The 17,926-nt window shown below is 41.1% G+C and overlaps 1 long non-coding RNA gene across 2 annotated transcripts in view; it reads right to left on the bottom strand.

The window, feature by feature from the left end:
• The window catches only part of LOC106783307 (uncharacterized), a 208,376-nt gene that overhangs the window by 182,530 nt on the left and 7,920 nt on the right, over window positions 1–17,926 (bottom strand). For both annotated transcript variants that reach the window (XR_001381003.3, XR_011440057.1), the window contains exon 2: window positions 5,107–5,221. This is a non-coding gene — a long non-coding RNA (uncharacterized lncRNA). The remainder of the gene's footprint in view (window positions 1–5,106; window positions 5,222–17,926) is intronic.

Genomic DNA, 17,926 nt, shown 5'->3' with positions numbered 1-17,926 from the left:
AATAGTGACACACTTTTCACTGCCTAATAGTTTCAGTCTCCACCTCTTTCTGATTTGAGAGCCCCGTAAAATCCATTCTCTTGATTAAGTGTTAAAAAAAAATTAAATGAAAATGTCTGTAGCTGGGGTAATGACAGAGCACACGGGCCCGAGACAGGGTTGGGCACTGGGAGAAATAACTGATGATGCAAAGGACATTTCCTATCTTAGCCCCCTCTTTTTTATCTTCAGGTCCTTTCTTCTGCATCTTTCTGCCCTCTGCCTCTTGTTCTCTCTCTTTTGATCCCTTCTGCACCCTATATTGGTGTCAACTAGTGACTGCCAAAGGTGCTCAACTTGCCAACATTATTTCTGTCTCCTGGAGTCAAGACTATGAGCTTTCTTCTCCTTTTCATTCATTTGTCACATTAGTGGCCAGCAAGAGGTTTAGCCCAAATTAATACACAGTGCTCCACCAGCTCTACATGTTTACTGAGCAGTGCTCTGTCCTGGGTGCAGAAGGGAGGAAAAGGAAGCCTTGTCCTTGCCTGCAAGAAGCCTCTGCTCCAACAGAGGAAAACAAACATGCAAACAACTAAATCTAATGTAAGGGGGAATCACAGAGATGGAAACACGGAAGCAAAAGAGATTAAATACCATGAATGGTGATTTCACTAATCCCTACCAGGTCATACTGCAGAGAAACTTTTTTCTAAAAACACTTAAAAAGTCAAGAATGCAACATCAAGATTTATTGGATGTCACGCAAAGAAACATTCAACTTCAAACAGCATCTCTGCTCCCAAATTTTTGCAAGGGGTGGGGAGTTGCACAGCACAATTGCTTATTCTTTAGCAGAAAAGGAGCTGAATAGATGGAAGACCAGAGAAACGGCTTGTAAGTGTTAAGTTTCTGCCGTTGGTGACTCACACTCAAGAATAGCACTTATTTTGCCTCTCCCACAAGATGCTACAAATGAAGCTGCGTCAACTGACTAGGGTTGTGCAGACAAGCTAAGCATCCAGGTCTATACAACATGAAAGGAGCAAGAGGCAGGGATATCTGACTGGCAGGTTATCCCCCTTCCCCTCTTTTAGTTATCCAGGGAATTGAGTTCACAGAAACTGGATATCGGCGAGTGACCTAACTGAACATTTTTCTAGAGTTGGGCAGCCATGACCCATGGAAAGGGCAACCCCATTGGGAGAAGGCAGGAATGCAGTAGGGAGAAGAGAGCCAATTAGAGGCAGCATCTGAGGCCCCGACTATAAATAACTGCTTATCCCCACGTCCCTGTCACCTCCTCTCAAAGTTAGAGTTAGATTCCTGGCCAAAGGCTAAACCTGAATCCACACCCTCCTTTCCCACAAAGCAACCCTGAATGCAGCAGAGGAGCGGGCTGTCCATGCCCAGAGGGGTTTAAAGTCAGGGGCCTCTTTGTTTGATTCCTGCCTTCTATCTTCTATTTCCCAGCTTTTTGGATCTTTGAGCCCTCACTTCTTCATCTGAAAAATAGGGACAATGACGATGATGCTAATAACTACCAGTCATAAAATAGGCCCTGTGCTAAGGGCCTTACATGTATTCCATTTTTTTTGCTAAGGAAGATTTTCCCTGCGTTACATCCATGCCAATCTTCCTCTATTTTTTTTCCTTTTTTTCTTTTTTACTGTGTGGGCCGCCAGCGTAGCATGGCTGCTAAGAGTGGTGTAGGTTCATTCCCAGGATCTGAACCCAGGGCACCAAAGTGGAGCGTGCCAAACTTAACCACTAGGCCACTGGGGCTGCCCCTTTACATGCATTCTTCATTTAATCTTCAGAAGAAAACTTCAAGGCAGTATTAATAATAATTATTATTATAAGTAATAATACTTCCTCTTTTACAGATGAAGAAATTGTAATTCCTAGAAGAGTTACCCATGGTCTAACCTCACTGTCTGAACTCTTGACCCCTTATACTATTGTAATAATATCTGTCTGAATGGGGTATTGAAAGGGTTAACATTAATAGATCTGGACACTAATTAATGCTATTGTCATTATTTTTGGTGCTGTTGTTTTTGTTGCTTTTCTCTCTTCCCAGATGCTGGGAGTTCTGAGGTCTATTAAGCACAAATCATCAGCCTGTACACTGGCAAGTCAGAACCCATGCTTTGGGGACATGTTTGAGCACCAAATACCAAAACTAGTAGACCTCTTAGATGTTTCATTGTTAAAATATAGCTGCTGAGGATCAATGAGAGATCAAGAGATAAGGAAATGGGATTCAGTAGCAGTATTTCAACTTGCTACCTAAAATGATCCCCAAAGCTTATGTTTTAAAAGTTCAGAATAACAAACTATAAGGTACGTTGTTCTTACATGTTTCACTTAGATTCCCTAAGTTAAAATTAGGTATCACGTGCTAACTTTTGACTATTCAAACTGCACTTTTGCTCCACTCTTATTTTCTAATTCACTTTTCATTGTCATGAAATAACTATGGTCAGTGTTTAAATCTCTGACATGCTAAGATGCCAACCAGATTAAACACAGTAAGCATTTGACATACACCTGGAGATTTTCCTGAGTAAAATAAAATTATTATTGCATTTCATCACTTCCTTCCCATTGCCAACTAATGTCCCCATGTCTGAACGGGTCATTTTCAAGCTACACATCTATTTATAATGGTGTGTTCACTGTCTTCCTTCCTCTGGCACATTGTCTGTGACCTTGACTGTTTCTGGACTGATAAAATAGTGCCATCAACATATGTTTATGAAGCTCTAGACATCTTGTAAGAGATTTCATAGTTATTAAAAGCAATAAAGAGTGACAAGGACAGTTCTACACTATAATACTGCTTGTCAAGAGAAAAATGTCACCCTTACCATAAAGTACCCAGAGGCGTACTTAGGAGGTGGAAAAGGGAATGATTTCCTGGGCACGGTGATGCGAGGGCTGGGGTAAAACACGGCAGCAATGGAAGCTGCCTTCTCTCCAATATGCCTGAGGGGAACCTCGGTCCACACAAAAGGGTCCAGGTTATAGTGACGACCCCACGTCTAAACGTGGAGCACCGAAGAATGCCAGGTTAGTGGCACTCATGAAGAGATGCCAGCAGGAATTTCTGTGAGGACTTGAGATAGCTGAATTTTCTGACTTTTCCTAATAGCGTCAGTATGAAAACTAAAATAATGAATCCTCCCAGGCACCGACGAGAACATTAAAGGAATTTAAACTTTCCAGTTCCTGAGTGCTCACACCCGTAAACACAAATCCATACACTCCACACAGCTATAAATAAGTCCCGCCTGAAGGTCTCCTTCCTGTTCACGTTTCTCCATAAAATCTGGTCGGATCGCCTCCCTTTTGTACTAACTTTTGTCCTTGTCATATCTGTCTGTCAGGAACAGGAGGTGAAGAAAGATACAAATAAACTGGGCTCCAGATGCCCGCTCAGTTAACTGCCTCCCTGGAAAAGTCCGCTTTCCTAGGACCAAAGAAAAGATGACCCCGTAACCCAACAGTAGGTCTATGTGGCACTTCAGGGCCCTCTCAGTAGACTGGGGGAGTCTACTGTCCTCCAGCCATCCCTCCAGATCAAACATTTTATGATTCTGGGATGTACGGCCACAGACGAGGAGAATCTCAGTGGTGGCCCCATACAGCCCCTGACCAGGTCCTTGGCCCTTGTCGTGGTGGGGCAGAGCCTGAGCAGCTGCAAAGCCCTGGAGCTGGGCAGGCGACATCACTCTCTCTCCTCAGGGTTAGCGGTGGCTTCAAAGACGGAGCAGCTTTTTCCTAAGTGCCTTTTTTCACTTTACAGAAAAATCTTATCTTCCTCACTTCTTTTTTTCCTCACTGTTACTACTACTATCATTCACCTATCAGCACTAACTCTATCCCAGCTCCTGAACTTCTCAGTGTGCGAGCTCTCTGAGCCTCAGTTTCCTCATCTGTAAAAGGAGGGTAGTAATGATATCGATTGCTGTTGTGCAGATTAAATTGGTTAATGAATGGAAGGTGCTTAAAACAGTCCCTAGAACATAGTAAGTACCAGGTCATTGCTATTGTTTGTATTATTATTACTGGTAGTAGTAGGGCGAGTAGTATTCCCTGTCACCAACACAAGGGATCCCAACACTGTTATCTTTCCCTCCCTTATATTAAGTCTGGGGTGAATAGTTCAGATCCCCATGTTAGGAGTCTGTGCTAGGGGACGGAAAGGCTTAGGACAAACTCTACTGCCTCTGCCCCGGGGACTTTACCGGAAGGTTTTCATCTTCTCTTGACAGGAGGCACTGTATTGAAAGTGTCCTTGTCACCTCTATAGTATTAATAACTACCAAATGTGACTAGAGAATCATAAACATGTCAGTGATTTGATTCCATGGGTTTACGTCATGATTGAAATAGTCAAGGTCACAAACAATGGGATAAAGGAAGTCGGCAGCTCCATGATGCCAAGCCAGATTTTCTCCAACTTTTCTGTAAGTGTACTTTTCAGGATTTTAGAGTCCTATATGTAGCGCCTGGGTTTGACGGATTAATTCCTCCCCGGCAACATGTTGTATTTTGAATAACATCCCAGTTAATGGATTGAATCAGGGCGATAAGAGCAAATGGCTGAAAAATGATGGCCTAAAAAAATTCCCAAACCTAAACCTCTTCTCTCAGAATGAGGTCCAGAGCTGTGGCAAGTAGACTGGCACACTGCTCGCTTCTTCTGCCCACAGTATCTAGTAACACTCAAAGGCTGTAGTTTTGAAATGATATTTTACCTAAGGTTTTAAAAAAAAGATAATAGAGGCAATCATCTAAATTCTTTTTTGCCCATCCAATAGTTGAAATCTTCATAAGCTCTAAAATGATGGTATGTTCCAATCACTGATGGTTTTACTTTATGGGATCCTGTAATTTCAACACGTCATAAACTAATTTATCCTTGTTTACCAGAAATCTAGAGGAACATCCCAGCACCAGCCAAAGTAGATGTGGTTAGAATCACTAACACAAACTGATTTACTTAACATTGTACACATTCTTCACGGGAGGGGAGGAGATGTGTTCAGAAATGAGTGACTGAAAAATGAGAATAATATTACAATATACAATTTTCTCAAAAATTAAGTATATCCTTACCTTGGCGTGGATGGAGTAGAACGGTCAGAAGAGAAAGTCTCGCTGGTGGGAGACTGACCCCGAGGCAACTCTGTTCTCAATCCATCATCCCCACTGGAGGGATCCAGGAAACTCCCTGTGGATGGTGAGGGAGGATCATGTCCTACTATTACCTCAAACAGACCCACCCAAAACCCAGAAGACTGTGCAATTGGTTCTTCACTCAAGTCCAAGTGAGGTAATCCATCTCATACCGTGATGTAATCCATCTGCACAACACTCAAAGTGAGGTGGGGAATTGAGAGTGGCATCCCTAGACTAGTTAACTCATTCCTAGTACAAACTATGGGAGAGAGGCTCAATCCCTTACTTTTGGGAGCCCCATATGGCCACCCCATCAGTGGTCAGTGAGTGACTCCCCCTTGCCATTCTTCCATACATTATCTCCCTGAAGCTTCTTCTCCGCTGGTGTCCTGGCCATCAAGGTGGGTTTTCGATTATACTCATCATCTATTCCACATGGTTCTGCCGCTAGATGGGGAAGATTCAGATGTCTGTGAGTGGAAGGCAGGTCGGGGGCAGGGGGAGAGTCCCTCACAATGATCTCGTCTCTGGATGAGACCACCTTACACTGCAAAGGTTAATTTCCTGCTAGTATAATTTTCCTACCTTATTAAGCTAAAAGAGGGTAATCTCCTTACAAGCTTTGAGTTCTATTTCAGAAAGCTGCCTTCAGTTACCATACTACCCTAGATAAAGTAGCTGCCCAAACCCTCCCTATCTCACTAATTAGATTTATTTTATTCTTGGCATTTAATATTAGCTAAAACTTACACAAACTTTTTTACATTGTAATTGTCTCTCTCTCGGTCTTCCCCCGTCCCCAACCCCACTAGAATGTAAGTTCCATGGGTACACAGGCATCACCTCTCTTAGGATATTCACTGCTTTATACCCAATTCCTATGAAGGTGCCTGGCACAAGGTAATAAGTTCCAGATCTTCATTTCTAATTCTTTATTGGTTTTATCACATGGGCACCTCAATGACAACTTGGAAAAAAACTCAATACTAGAAAGATGTTTCCAGAAAACCTACTCTTCCTCCTTTCTACCATTCTCGCCAGCTAGAAAATTCAGTCATCCTGGAAGTATCTTCTCTTTCTTCTCCTTTCTCCAATTCCCCACATTTCTATCTTCTTTCACCAATTCCTCCTCATTCCCCTGTGCCCATCTCACCCCCAGAACCCCCTCACCACATCTAATTGGCTTCCAACTCAAGCCAATTCCTCCTCCTCAGTCATTCCCCCTTCCCATGTGTAAGTATTACTACTTCTCTGAAGTCTTTTCCTTACCACCAAAGTTAGCAGCTGTCATCTCTGCGCATCGCACCATTGTGTGTCTTGATTCATTCAGTGCTTTTTAGGTCCTTTCAGGGTCTCACACTTTCTCAAGAACCTGATAAAAGGCATGGGTCCAAGAAAATCTATACGCATTCAAACCTTTACATAAAACATTTAAACCCTTTACTGTAACATGCGTCATGGTTATTTTGTTATAACTGTTTATTTATACACCTGTCTCCCTCACTAGATTGTAAGCAGTTCTAGGACAAGTTTGCATCATGTTTTATCTTTTTTCCTTTAATTCCTTTGTGCGTAGCACTGTGCTTAGTATGTACAAGGTACTGAGAAATACCAACAGACTGTCTAGTGCAATAGACTAATACAACATCTTCCAACTATCAACCTTGAGTAACATCTTCACAATTTTTGATATATCTGCTACAATTTATCTTATTATTACTTACCATTTGTGGTAGATTGTTTGCAAAATTATTGCCAAAGTTTCCTTCCACCTCAAAACACATGTGCCATTAACCTCCCCAAAAGATGTGAAGTGTATTTCTCCTCACCTTGAATCTAGACTTGTCCTCTCACTTGCTTTGACCAACAGAATGGGGCAGGAGTGATGTTTTGTGACTGCCAGGTCTAAGCCTTAAGAGACTTTGCAGCTTTCTTCTTCACTCTCTTGGGATCCATCCAATATGAAAAAGCCCAGACTACTAAATGATGACAGATCACACGGAGAGAGAGGCTCAGCCAGCTGCAGCTGTTCTAGCCACTCCAGCTGGGCTGCCAGACATAGGAGTGAAGCCATCTTGGACCTTCCAGCCCCAGCCACGTTCTCAAGTCACATGAATAACCCCAGGAGACATCACATGGAGAAGAGTCGCCCACCCAAGCCCAGCCAACCCACAGAATCTTCATAAGTCATTGTTTTCTAAGCCACTATGTTTTGGGGTAGTTTGTTACACAGCAATAGATAACTGATGCACTGCTTTTTTAAAAAATAAACTCTTTGTTTTCACTTAAATATATGTTAAAAGAAATTTTTTTCTCACTTCCATAAATAGAAAATTAGTGTCACTTTTTACAAAACTAAACACAATGAAAGAAAAACAAAGCAATGGTATTCACTTCTATCCAGATGCCTAGAGAAGCCTCTATATTAGTTCCTCCAAATGTCAGGGGCATTAAAGATACGTCAGAAGTAAACTGGAACACTCTCCTTGGTGTAAGCTGGACTGAAAGAAAATGGAATGAAAATAACATGCTCATTCTGAAACAAGATATTATTTAGTGCTCTGTCACCAAAAATCATTATCTTGCAGCCCTAGATAGTAATTAGTAATATAAGTGGTAAACAGCTATGGCAAAAATTGTGGGGAAGCTACTCAAATGACTGACATTTGGAAGATGCTGCATTAACCTAACACCTAAATATTGAGACAGGCAGCAGGCAGTCAACATTTTTAGTGCCTTCTATACAACACCACACTGCTAAACAGAGAGGGTCTGAATAAAAGATGAACGATAACGCAATCCTGTCCTAGAAATGCTTATATTCTAGTAGAAAAGACAGTATGTAAGCAAATAGTTATAACACATTAACCATGGTAAATGTAACTGTATTAGATTTAAACTATAAAGCCCATGGACTCAGAGTCCAAATCCGTAACATTTTGTGTAAAAGTTTGAGGGTAGATGGCTATTTCTGAGCCCACAACTTTCATCAGATTCTCAGAGCAGTCCAGTGGAAAACATTCCATAATTTAGGAAACATTGTGTTAAATAATGCATAGTATTGTGCTTGGTTCAATTGTTTCTACCTCAGGACTTTTCCAGATTGCCTAGACATTCTTTTTTAGTTTATAATTTTGAAATCAAAACTCTGAGCTTCTCTTTCCTCTATGCTTTTACACCTTTCTCACATAGCTATACAAAGGTTCTCTTAAATTCCCTGATGACCAGACTCCCTAAAGAGCTCTACCACATTTTAAACTCTTTGAAGCTAGAGACATGTCATATAACTTCCTGCCTTCCATTATCAATAAACATCTGTTAAAGGAAGAATAAACCTCCTTGAACTCTGGCAGGAAGTTTTTCCTGCTGTCTAGGACTGATTAAAAACGTACTTTCTATTGCTCAGACTATGAACACTGAACGTGTATTTAATTTCAAATGTGTGCATGATAAAATATTTGGAAGAAAAAGCACCAAGTCCTTCTTGCCATGTGTTCTGTGTGTATATTCATAAATGTCTGCCTGGACTGGCATTTGATGTCTATCCCCGTTTAGGTCAATGTTGACTATTTTAAACGGTGTGGGGACTGTGTTTATTTACATGCTGCATAAAGCAGCCATTGCAATGTTGTTCACACATGGGGCCTGGGGCCTCTCCTGGGCACGCAAGAGCTGCTGCTGATTTATGTTTTTCTCAGTGTTTCTTCTTTTATCCTATTCCTCCAACAAAGCAAATTTGTTTCTCTCTGGAACTTAAATTCAGTGGAAAATATAGACCTGTAAAATTTTAGTACTGTCATCATCAGAATTTTTTTTTAAATTTTTTAGCCATGTTGTCCACTGAGTGAGCTGAAGTCTCCTCTGTTCAAAGTTCTGGAAGGTTTGACATTTAAATTTATTCTAAAATAGTTTTTGCATGAAAAACCAAGAAACGGAGGATTGTGGTTTGTACCTTGGCATGGAATTTTATGTGAGTGGGAGAGAAATAGAGTGTGGTGTGGAAGCTGTCTGCGGGATGTACTGGCACTGACTGGGGCAGGACCGGCCGAGTGGCCAAACAAGCACATAATTCATATGACGAATTCTAGCTTTTGCCTAATCCTCCACCCCCACCCTCCTCACACACGACCAACATATATGGAAATGTTAGTAAAGCCGTCACCTCATTCTCTTCAAAATGACTGATTCACCTCATCCCCATGCCGGAACTTTTCCACAAAGGAAGGAGACCTTCAGGGCAGGAGGGTGCAAAGGGCAGCCAGTCAAAGTGAGAACCCCCGCAAAACTTTTTGTGAGGGGATAGAATTCAACATCTTTCATTCCATAATGTTTTCTAGTGGGAGTGCTTCTGAGCCATAGGAGCATCAGTGGTTTGGCTCTGAAAACATTTTACTTACATATATATAATTTTATGTATATATATGTATGCATATATGGTATATTACATGTGTATATGTATATATATGCATATACATATCCACATGTACATACATATATATACCCTCCAAACTTGATTTTTTCCTAAATACTTTTTAACCTAAACATTAACTTTTAAGGCATGTTTAAGTATCATCTAAATATACTCCTTGGTTACAGGTGTCCTACTTTAGTCCTTGAAACACCCTGTTCATTCATCTATATCTCTGAACCATTTTAATAACACTTCATTATAATTCAGAATTTGAACTGATTAGCCATGGTGTGACACAATAGTTTATAAAGACCTAACACACATCATGTGTGTGTAATAGAAAACACCTGACACTCGGAATGTATAGCTCATCTAATACAAAGTAGCACATTTTCAGGAGAATGCATCATAATTGGGTAACTGCCAGATGGATGCGAATGCCTACCTCCAGTGGCCACTCACAATGATTGCAACGACAGCCCTTGGAACAGCAGGCAGAGTTGTTTTCAGCCTAAACCTCACATCTTTTCTCTTAGAGCTTCTTCCAAAAGGGAGCAAAGTAGATGTGTACATGTGTGTGCGGGTTTCCTGCATTGAGGGTAGAAATTCTCGAAGTAAATGTTAGGCGGTGCCTGAGATGCTAGCACAGCAGGTGAAGAAAGCAGCGTACATATAGAGAGGGTTAAACTAGAGGTCCTGGAATGGTTCCTTCCAACTTCAAAATTCTACTATCCTCTGGTTAGGGGCAACTCAATGAGTACAAAAACCTGCTTCTCCCAGATCTAAAGAGAGAAAGGAACAAGTGGAGTGTTCACCAAAAGGGGGTTAGAGGCTGAACAGGCACGAAGGTGCTGTTCACGTGCAGCCCCTCCTAGGCTGTGGTGGGAGGAGCAGGCTCCCGGGTACCCTATCCCTCCACTGAATGAATAGTGTAACAAGGCCATCTGTGCGCAGCACGCTACTGGAGATCCCCTCCACCTGGGGAGGACCCTGTGCGCCTAAAGGGGCTGTGCATTCACAGAATCTTCACACACAAGAGCAGGAGAAAGACACCAAACTGGAGTTTGGGGAAGTAATACATCCCTTCCCTGTTTCTTCCATCCAACCTGAAAACGGTGGGGAAGAAGCCAGAACCAGTCAAAATGCTGATTCAATTCTCTGTTCTATCATTTATCTGTGCGTGACCTTCTGTTAGTGGCTAAACCAGTCTAAGCCCAAGTTTTTTTAAACTGCAAAATGGACAAAAATGTAGTATTTACTTTACCAAAACGAAGGGGTGAGGACAAGAACACACCTATATGCGTGCGCCTATGAGGGGAGAGGCAGACGGCTGGCCTTTCATGGAGTGCTGTAGCGCACATGGTACAAAGCACAGCAGATGGAACCTAAGTCTGTCAAATATACCAACTGCTGGCGAGAGGCCAGCTGAGCCACACTGAGTGGATGTCTGTGCTCCCACCCACATAGGTCCCTCTGTGCCCACACCCCAGCCTCCCTCCTGTAGCCACAACGTAAGGGTTCGTGTTCTTGCCATTGTGCACTGGAGCCCATCCGCTCTCACCTACTCCTAGACATTGCTCCCCCAGGAATTGTCCACTCGCTCTTGAATCTTTGAGTTGTTATTCTCTCCCAGATCATTCCCAGCATACAAATGTGCTGTAATAATTCTTCCCATTTAACAATAAAAAAACTTTCCTGGTCCCACATCCTCCTCCAGCTCCCGCCCCATTTTCTTCCTTTTAAGAGTAAAACTCCTCTGAAGAGTTGCCTATAGTCTGCCTCCTGTCCAGCTCCTCCCATTCTTTCTGGAATCCATCCCAAACAGCTTTCACCGTCATGACTTCACCACAACAGTTCCTGTCGAAGTCACGAGTGACCTCCATGGTGCCGCACCTAACAGTCAGCTCTCAGTCCTCCTCTCACTCACCCCGTCAGCCACACTTGACATGCTTGGCCACTCCCTCTGTCTTCAAACACTTGATTCACTCAGCTTCAGGGACTTCATTCTGCTCAGAACCCTAGAATGGCATCCTATCCCACTTGGAATAAAAGCCAAAAGCCTTATAACGGTTTAAAAGGCCTGCTTTGATTCCTCTTCTGGAAATGCTCTTCTTCCAGATAACCATAGAACTCCTGCCCTCAATTCCATCAGCTCAAATATTACCTGACCAGTCTGGAGGTCTTTCCCTAGATCCCTGGGTAAAAGAACTGGCTCTCTGACCTCCTAACTCCCTTACCAGAAGATGAATATTATCCTCTACATTATACAACCACAGGGTAACTTATTTTATATAAGCTTGTTTTGTTCACTGCCCTATCCCAGCACCTACAACAGTGTCTGCACCTAGTAGGGATTCAAGTGTTTATGGGGTGATTGAGTGATGGAATCCTAAGCCCTGGAAACTGGACAGAAGCTGTGCACATAACCAGCCTTCAGTGTTTAGTTCAGAGAGAAGTTGTCAGACTACAAGTGGACAGTGCGAGGGACGTTCTGTACACACTATTTATAATGAGCTGCATAGATCTCTCCCCATCTGAGGATGAGGCAGGGCAAAAGCAACATGGCGCCTTTGAAAAGATTCCACAACACCAAAGAAAATTTTGATGTCTTGTTTGGTGTCCTAAACAGAGATGTATGAAAACACGATCTCTAGGAAATAAGAGGAAATTCAAGAATGAATAGACTAAGATGAAAGGAGAAAAGAGTATGAAGCCACTGGAAGAAAAAAAATTGCACAGAAACTCAAAATGCCATATCAAAATTAAAGTATTCCTTTGAAGCAATATGATCATAATTGGTACTGCAGAAAATCGTTTGCAGTGTGGATGGATAACGTGAGTAGCTCTTCTAAAATGCAGCACAAAGGTGAAAAAATGCATAAATAAGATTAAAAGAAATTTTCCAATAATATTAACATTAGTATCTTCAGTGATTTTTTTCTTGCTCCTATAAACTTTTTGCTGTTTGTAAACTTTCCATATGTGTAGAATCATAACAATTATGGAAAAAAGGGAAAGGAAAAATTTTGAATATACATCTTAAATTGTTTGTTCATACTCCTTTTTTTGAGAGGACAGGAAATTACTCCCTAACCTGCTGTGCCCCTGCAGTCCAGCAGTGCTAGTCTTTCCCTCTAGCACTCAACTACCTAATTCTGCAGTTCCCATAAAATTCATTCTATTGGAAATTACCAAAGGATTTGGCTTTTTTCATACAACTGGATCCCAGGAAGGTCCCAATACTCTGGGTGAAATTAGGAGCGCTGAGAAACAAGCAGGAAACTTAGGACACTCTTTCTTCATATTCCTCTACCTCTCATGGTGATGTGTGCACAGCCATTTTGTTTAAATGCCTGTTAGGATGGAGAGTGCCAATTCCACCTAAAAGTACACATTTCGAGTAAGGGATAAGAAAATGTTCCTAGGCTACCGGGCCTATGTGAATATTAGAGTTCTAATGGAAAATCTGCCTCACAATTCTACACCCCTAATGTGGTGGCCTTGGCTGCTGCGGGCATGTTTCCAAGACTGCAGTTAGGGCTTTTAAACTTCAATTGGCTCTGTGAGCATGTAGTGCTATTACCTTCCCTCCTTCCCCAAATTTGCAAGCTCGTTTCTTCTGAAATGCTCCATGAGATGATGCATGAATGCATTTTATTTCCTCAATGGAAATGTAGATGCTGCACAGCTGTTAGATGTGAAATCACCAGGTGGTACTTGGAATCAGGAACCAAGATGCTGTTGCCAGGGTAACCACACATTCTTCTAGCTATGGGAAGAGCTGCCATGTTTTCTATGCTCTTAGGAATACATGTTATAAAAGGAATGGCTTAGTGCGTATGATTACTTGCTATTTAAAAAGAATACCCATTTCTTCCTAAACCAGTGGAATATTTTTTGATTATTCATATGCCTGAAAAAAAGCATTTTATCTTTTCAGGCCATCAGGTCTTATCTTTCTTTGGCAATAGAATTGTAAGGATCCAGTAATAAGTAATATTTTATGCTACCCATAATGTACTGGCACATCTCATTTTATATATTAGATAGATTCATTTAAAATACACAGCGAGAGCTTAGTATTTATACCACTGTGAATTCTGTATAAGGAAATACATTTATAGAATGTATTCAAGTCATCAGTTATGAAAATCATTATTTCCATTCACAGGAGAATCTCAGCAATCAGAAGCTAGTCTTCTGAGATCCCCAAAGGTGTACTGGAATTGTCAGACCTGTAGGGTGGTTTGGGACCACCGTGGCAAGGAAGAAGCAGTCCCACAACACCCAGAGCAAAGCAAAAAGAAGCCAATGGCACAAATATTCTCCCTCCTTCCCTTCTTTTAAGAGCAACGTACTGATCTCCTACTCTGTACCAGGACTGTGGCAGGTGCTATGCGAGTTTCCCTAGGGAATTAACCAGCAGTGGAGGTGCAGGTAGTATGACAGCCTCATTTTCAGCTCTACTAGATTTTGTCAAATTGTTTTCCAAAGTGCTAGGGTCAGTGAAATTCTCCCATGAGCAGTGCATAAGATTGCTCTTTGTTCTATATCCTCACCAACACTTGGTCTCTGGTGAATGTAAAATCCCATCTTCTCATGGTTTTAATTTTGCATCGCCCTGATGTTCTCACGATTACTGGCCATTTGGGTTTCTTTTCTGTGCACTGCCTGTTCATATCCTTCACCCATTTTTCTATTAGGTTGTCTTTTCTTTACTGATTTATGGGGATTCTTTATATAGTCTGTGCATGAATTTCTTTTATGTTTAAATCTCTTGCTCACTTCTCTTTCACTTATATGTTTTTTAACTACAGAAGTTTCTAATTCTAATATAGTCAAGTTTATTTATCCATGTTTTTAAATTTTTTATTACATTTTGTAAGAAATCACTACCTAACCCAAGTTCATAAAATATTTTCTTTTAGATGTTTAAAAATTGTGCTTTTCACATTTCTGTCTTTATCTATAACTGATTTTTGTGTATGGTATGATATAGGAATCTAATTTTACTTTTTTTCCTGTTATAAAAAAATCCATCATGAGCCATCAAACTTTTCCCTAGTAAGACCTCTTATATATAGCAAATGTTCACGTATGTGTAGATCTGTTTCTAAACTTTCCATTCTGTCTCATCAGCATGTATATCTAAGCCTTAGCCATTACTATCCTGCCTTGATTACCACAGCTTCATAAGTCTTGATATCTATCAAAGAAAAATTCTGCACCTTGTTCTTTTTCAAAATTATCTTACCTATGCTTGGCCCTTTGCTATTCTATGTAAAATTTAGGATAGTTTGTTGAGTTGCTATCATCATCATAAGTATTTTATGTGATGGATTATGCAGCTGATTTTTACATACAAAGGTTAGTCAGATAATATACAATCTAATCACTGGGAACTGGACTGCTGACTAAGTTATATACACAAATTCTGAAAATGCCATAATCCCAAATCATATGAAAAATGATTGCTGTATGACTTTGGTTGATTATGAATATTGACAGACTTTGAGTAGGAGACTTGGCCATCTCACACTTCTTTGTATAAGGCTATCATCAGCAATCAGTGGCTAATAATTCTTTCCTCTCCTGGTCAGTGTCAGGAGCTGGTAGTAGCTTCCACATTTCCTGAAGACACAGGAGGAAGTGCCACCACTGGCTCACTGGCCCATGTGCAAGGTGAGTTTGAAAACTGTCCCACCTCATCTACACTGCTCCCTAGCACCTGCATGCTGCCTGCCCCTCAGAGTCCTCAACATTAATTGCACTTCTCAGATGGGATTTAAATTAGTCTTTGCACATCTTCAGAAACTCTGGACTTGTCACTGCCTCAATACCAAATGCAGGAATCTTGCAGAGCTAGGATAATGCTATACGTATGTTCACATTCCTCTCGTATGTTTCTACATAACGGCACTCAGAAGTATCTTTTTAAAATTACAGTAACTCAGAGCCACAATCGCTATCTCTGTCTTCAACAAATGCTGGGCATGAACTTTGAGCATATTTTATGCATCAAGCATAGTGTTGGATGCTTTGTATACATTATTTCAGATGATCCTTACAGCAATCATGCAAGGTAGATAACATAACCTCGAACTCGTAGGTGAGGAGACTGAAGATCAGAGAAGTGACTGCCTAAGGAAGGCGGAGTAACGAGCAGGAAGTGCTAGGGTGAAGATTCGAACCCAGATGTTTTCAGGTTCCGAAGTCCTTGCTCCTTCCTATACCACTTCAGTCTATGTCGAAACCTTCTGGTTTAAAACAATAAACATAATGTGACTATTTGCACTTACGGATACTTATTTACAAATTGCCATTTGCCCACATGGTGAACAACTCAACCATTTATTTGAAATGTATTAAATGCTAGGCATGGGATATTCTTCAAGCAGCTCAAAATTAACCTAAGTGTCAACATACCGTGGAAAAAAGTTAGAAAAAGTGAAAATGTCAGATTAGCTGGGGCACATGATAAACAAAACAAAACAGATATTCAAGGTTCTCTGACTGATTCCTTTGAAAGGCTGCAGATATGCTAACTACTGTAAATTTTGCCCAAGAGTTATTTACTGTCCTTTTGTCTAGTCTAAGTTGAAAACCCTAAGCACTTTAAATCATTCCAAAAGATTCTGTAAATAAGTTGGGACAAATTCACAGGCTAGCTACCAGTGTAGATATTTCCTACCACATGAGCCATGCTACACATAATTAAGCAAGCAAAAAGATGTTTCAAAATTGTAGTGCTGGCTAATCTCATAGAAAATATGGGGCCAAACCTCTCTTTTTAATCAATAAAAGGTGAACAGCCTGGTTCTCTTTCTATATCTTTTAGGTAGAACAGTATGTGGATCTCTGAACTTCAGTTTTCCAGTGTGTAAAAATGGAGAAAATCATAATAGCCATCTCAAAAGCTCAGGTGGATTAAATGTGATAATGCATTTGGCGAGTACCTGAGAAATTGTAATGTGCTGAGTGCATGTTAGTTATTATTAGACAGAAGTTTGATAAGCAAAACAACTATTTCTAGAGCTATGCTTACACTATAAGAGAGCTAACAAGCAGAGTTCCTACTCATTTCAAAATGGAAAAAACCAAGGACAGGGGATGGGAATGGAATTGAAAGGTTTCTAAATGAGGAGGGATAAGAATAGAACAATAGAAGCTATTTCAAGTTTCCCTGAGAATGAGAGTAAATATATTTGAAACAATAAAACTTCAAAGTGCCTTTCTACAGGTGGCACTCTGTGGGGGATAGGAGAGCTTTTACCTGAGCCACATCTTCCAAAGTTCAGAACCACGGAAACTGTAATAGAAGAGTCTGGGAGGTAATGTCAAAGAATCAAGACTTTCTGCTGTGTTTGGTTGAAGTCCAAACTTTAATGTGATTTTAATCTATTGCACGTCCAATGAGTAATTTTAACTGTGGATAATACTGAAAATATTGGATGAGAAACAAGAGAGGCCAAAACCCACAAATCTGATGAGGCCATTCCTGACATGATTCCATGTCAATAGACTGACTGGTTTTTAGCCAGGGCCTTTTCCAAGCACTTGGGTCTTTCAGTTACAGCTTGCAAACCATTGGAAATAAAGGAAAATGCATCATCTTAAATCATAAGTACATTAGAAAATAAGGAGCAGTGGCATTGCAGAAATATGGTTTATGGCTAAAAGGTTCTAATATTCTGGTGCCTTTCTCGTTTTTAGACTCATATAAGGTTCAGCAGGACCTTAATCCTAAATTAAGTGCCTTAATAAAACCTCTAATAGAAAACAGTCTTGGACCGTCAGCAAGATGCTTGTGGATTATCTTACATAGCAATTAGCAATTGCCCATTGGATTCAATGACAAAAAACACTGACCCATCTCTTCCCCAACTTCAACTACTTCGGTAGACTGACTGAACAGAATGAACACTTCTCCCAAGCTGAAGCATAGGAAGTAATATTTCAAAACCCTGCCTTCAGGGCTAACACATTCAATGTGCAGTTTGTGAACTGCACCAAATCCTGGGTGGAGGAGCTGGGGTGGGGGGGGGGGTGGCTGAAATCCCACCTGTACTCCACTTGTCAAGCCCTGCACCCTGGGATGGGACGGCGCCAGCCAGGAGAAAGAGGAGCCTTCTCCAAGCGGCAGGCCCCAGGAGTCTGAAGAGCTGCAATAGCACAAGGCTAATTGTCATTAATAATGGACCAGCGGGCCCTACCTGGCTGACTCAGTAGTGATGCCCTAACTGACTTAGGGAAAATCACAACTTCTGCATTTCCTCCAGAGGAAGCCCTTGACATTATTAAACTACAAACGCTTGACAATCCACACGCTGACTATAGTCCATCTCC

This window comes from Equus caballus, chromosome 6, assembly GCF_041296265.1.
Source record: "Equus caballus isolate H_3958 breed thoroughbred chromosome 6, TB-T2T, whole genome shotgun sequence".
NCBI classification, from domain to species: Eukaryota; Metazoa; Chordata; class Mammalia; order Perissodactyla; family Equidae; genus Equus; species Equus caballus.
This window is presented reverse-complemented; position numbering and strand designations above follow the sequence as displayed.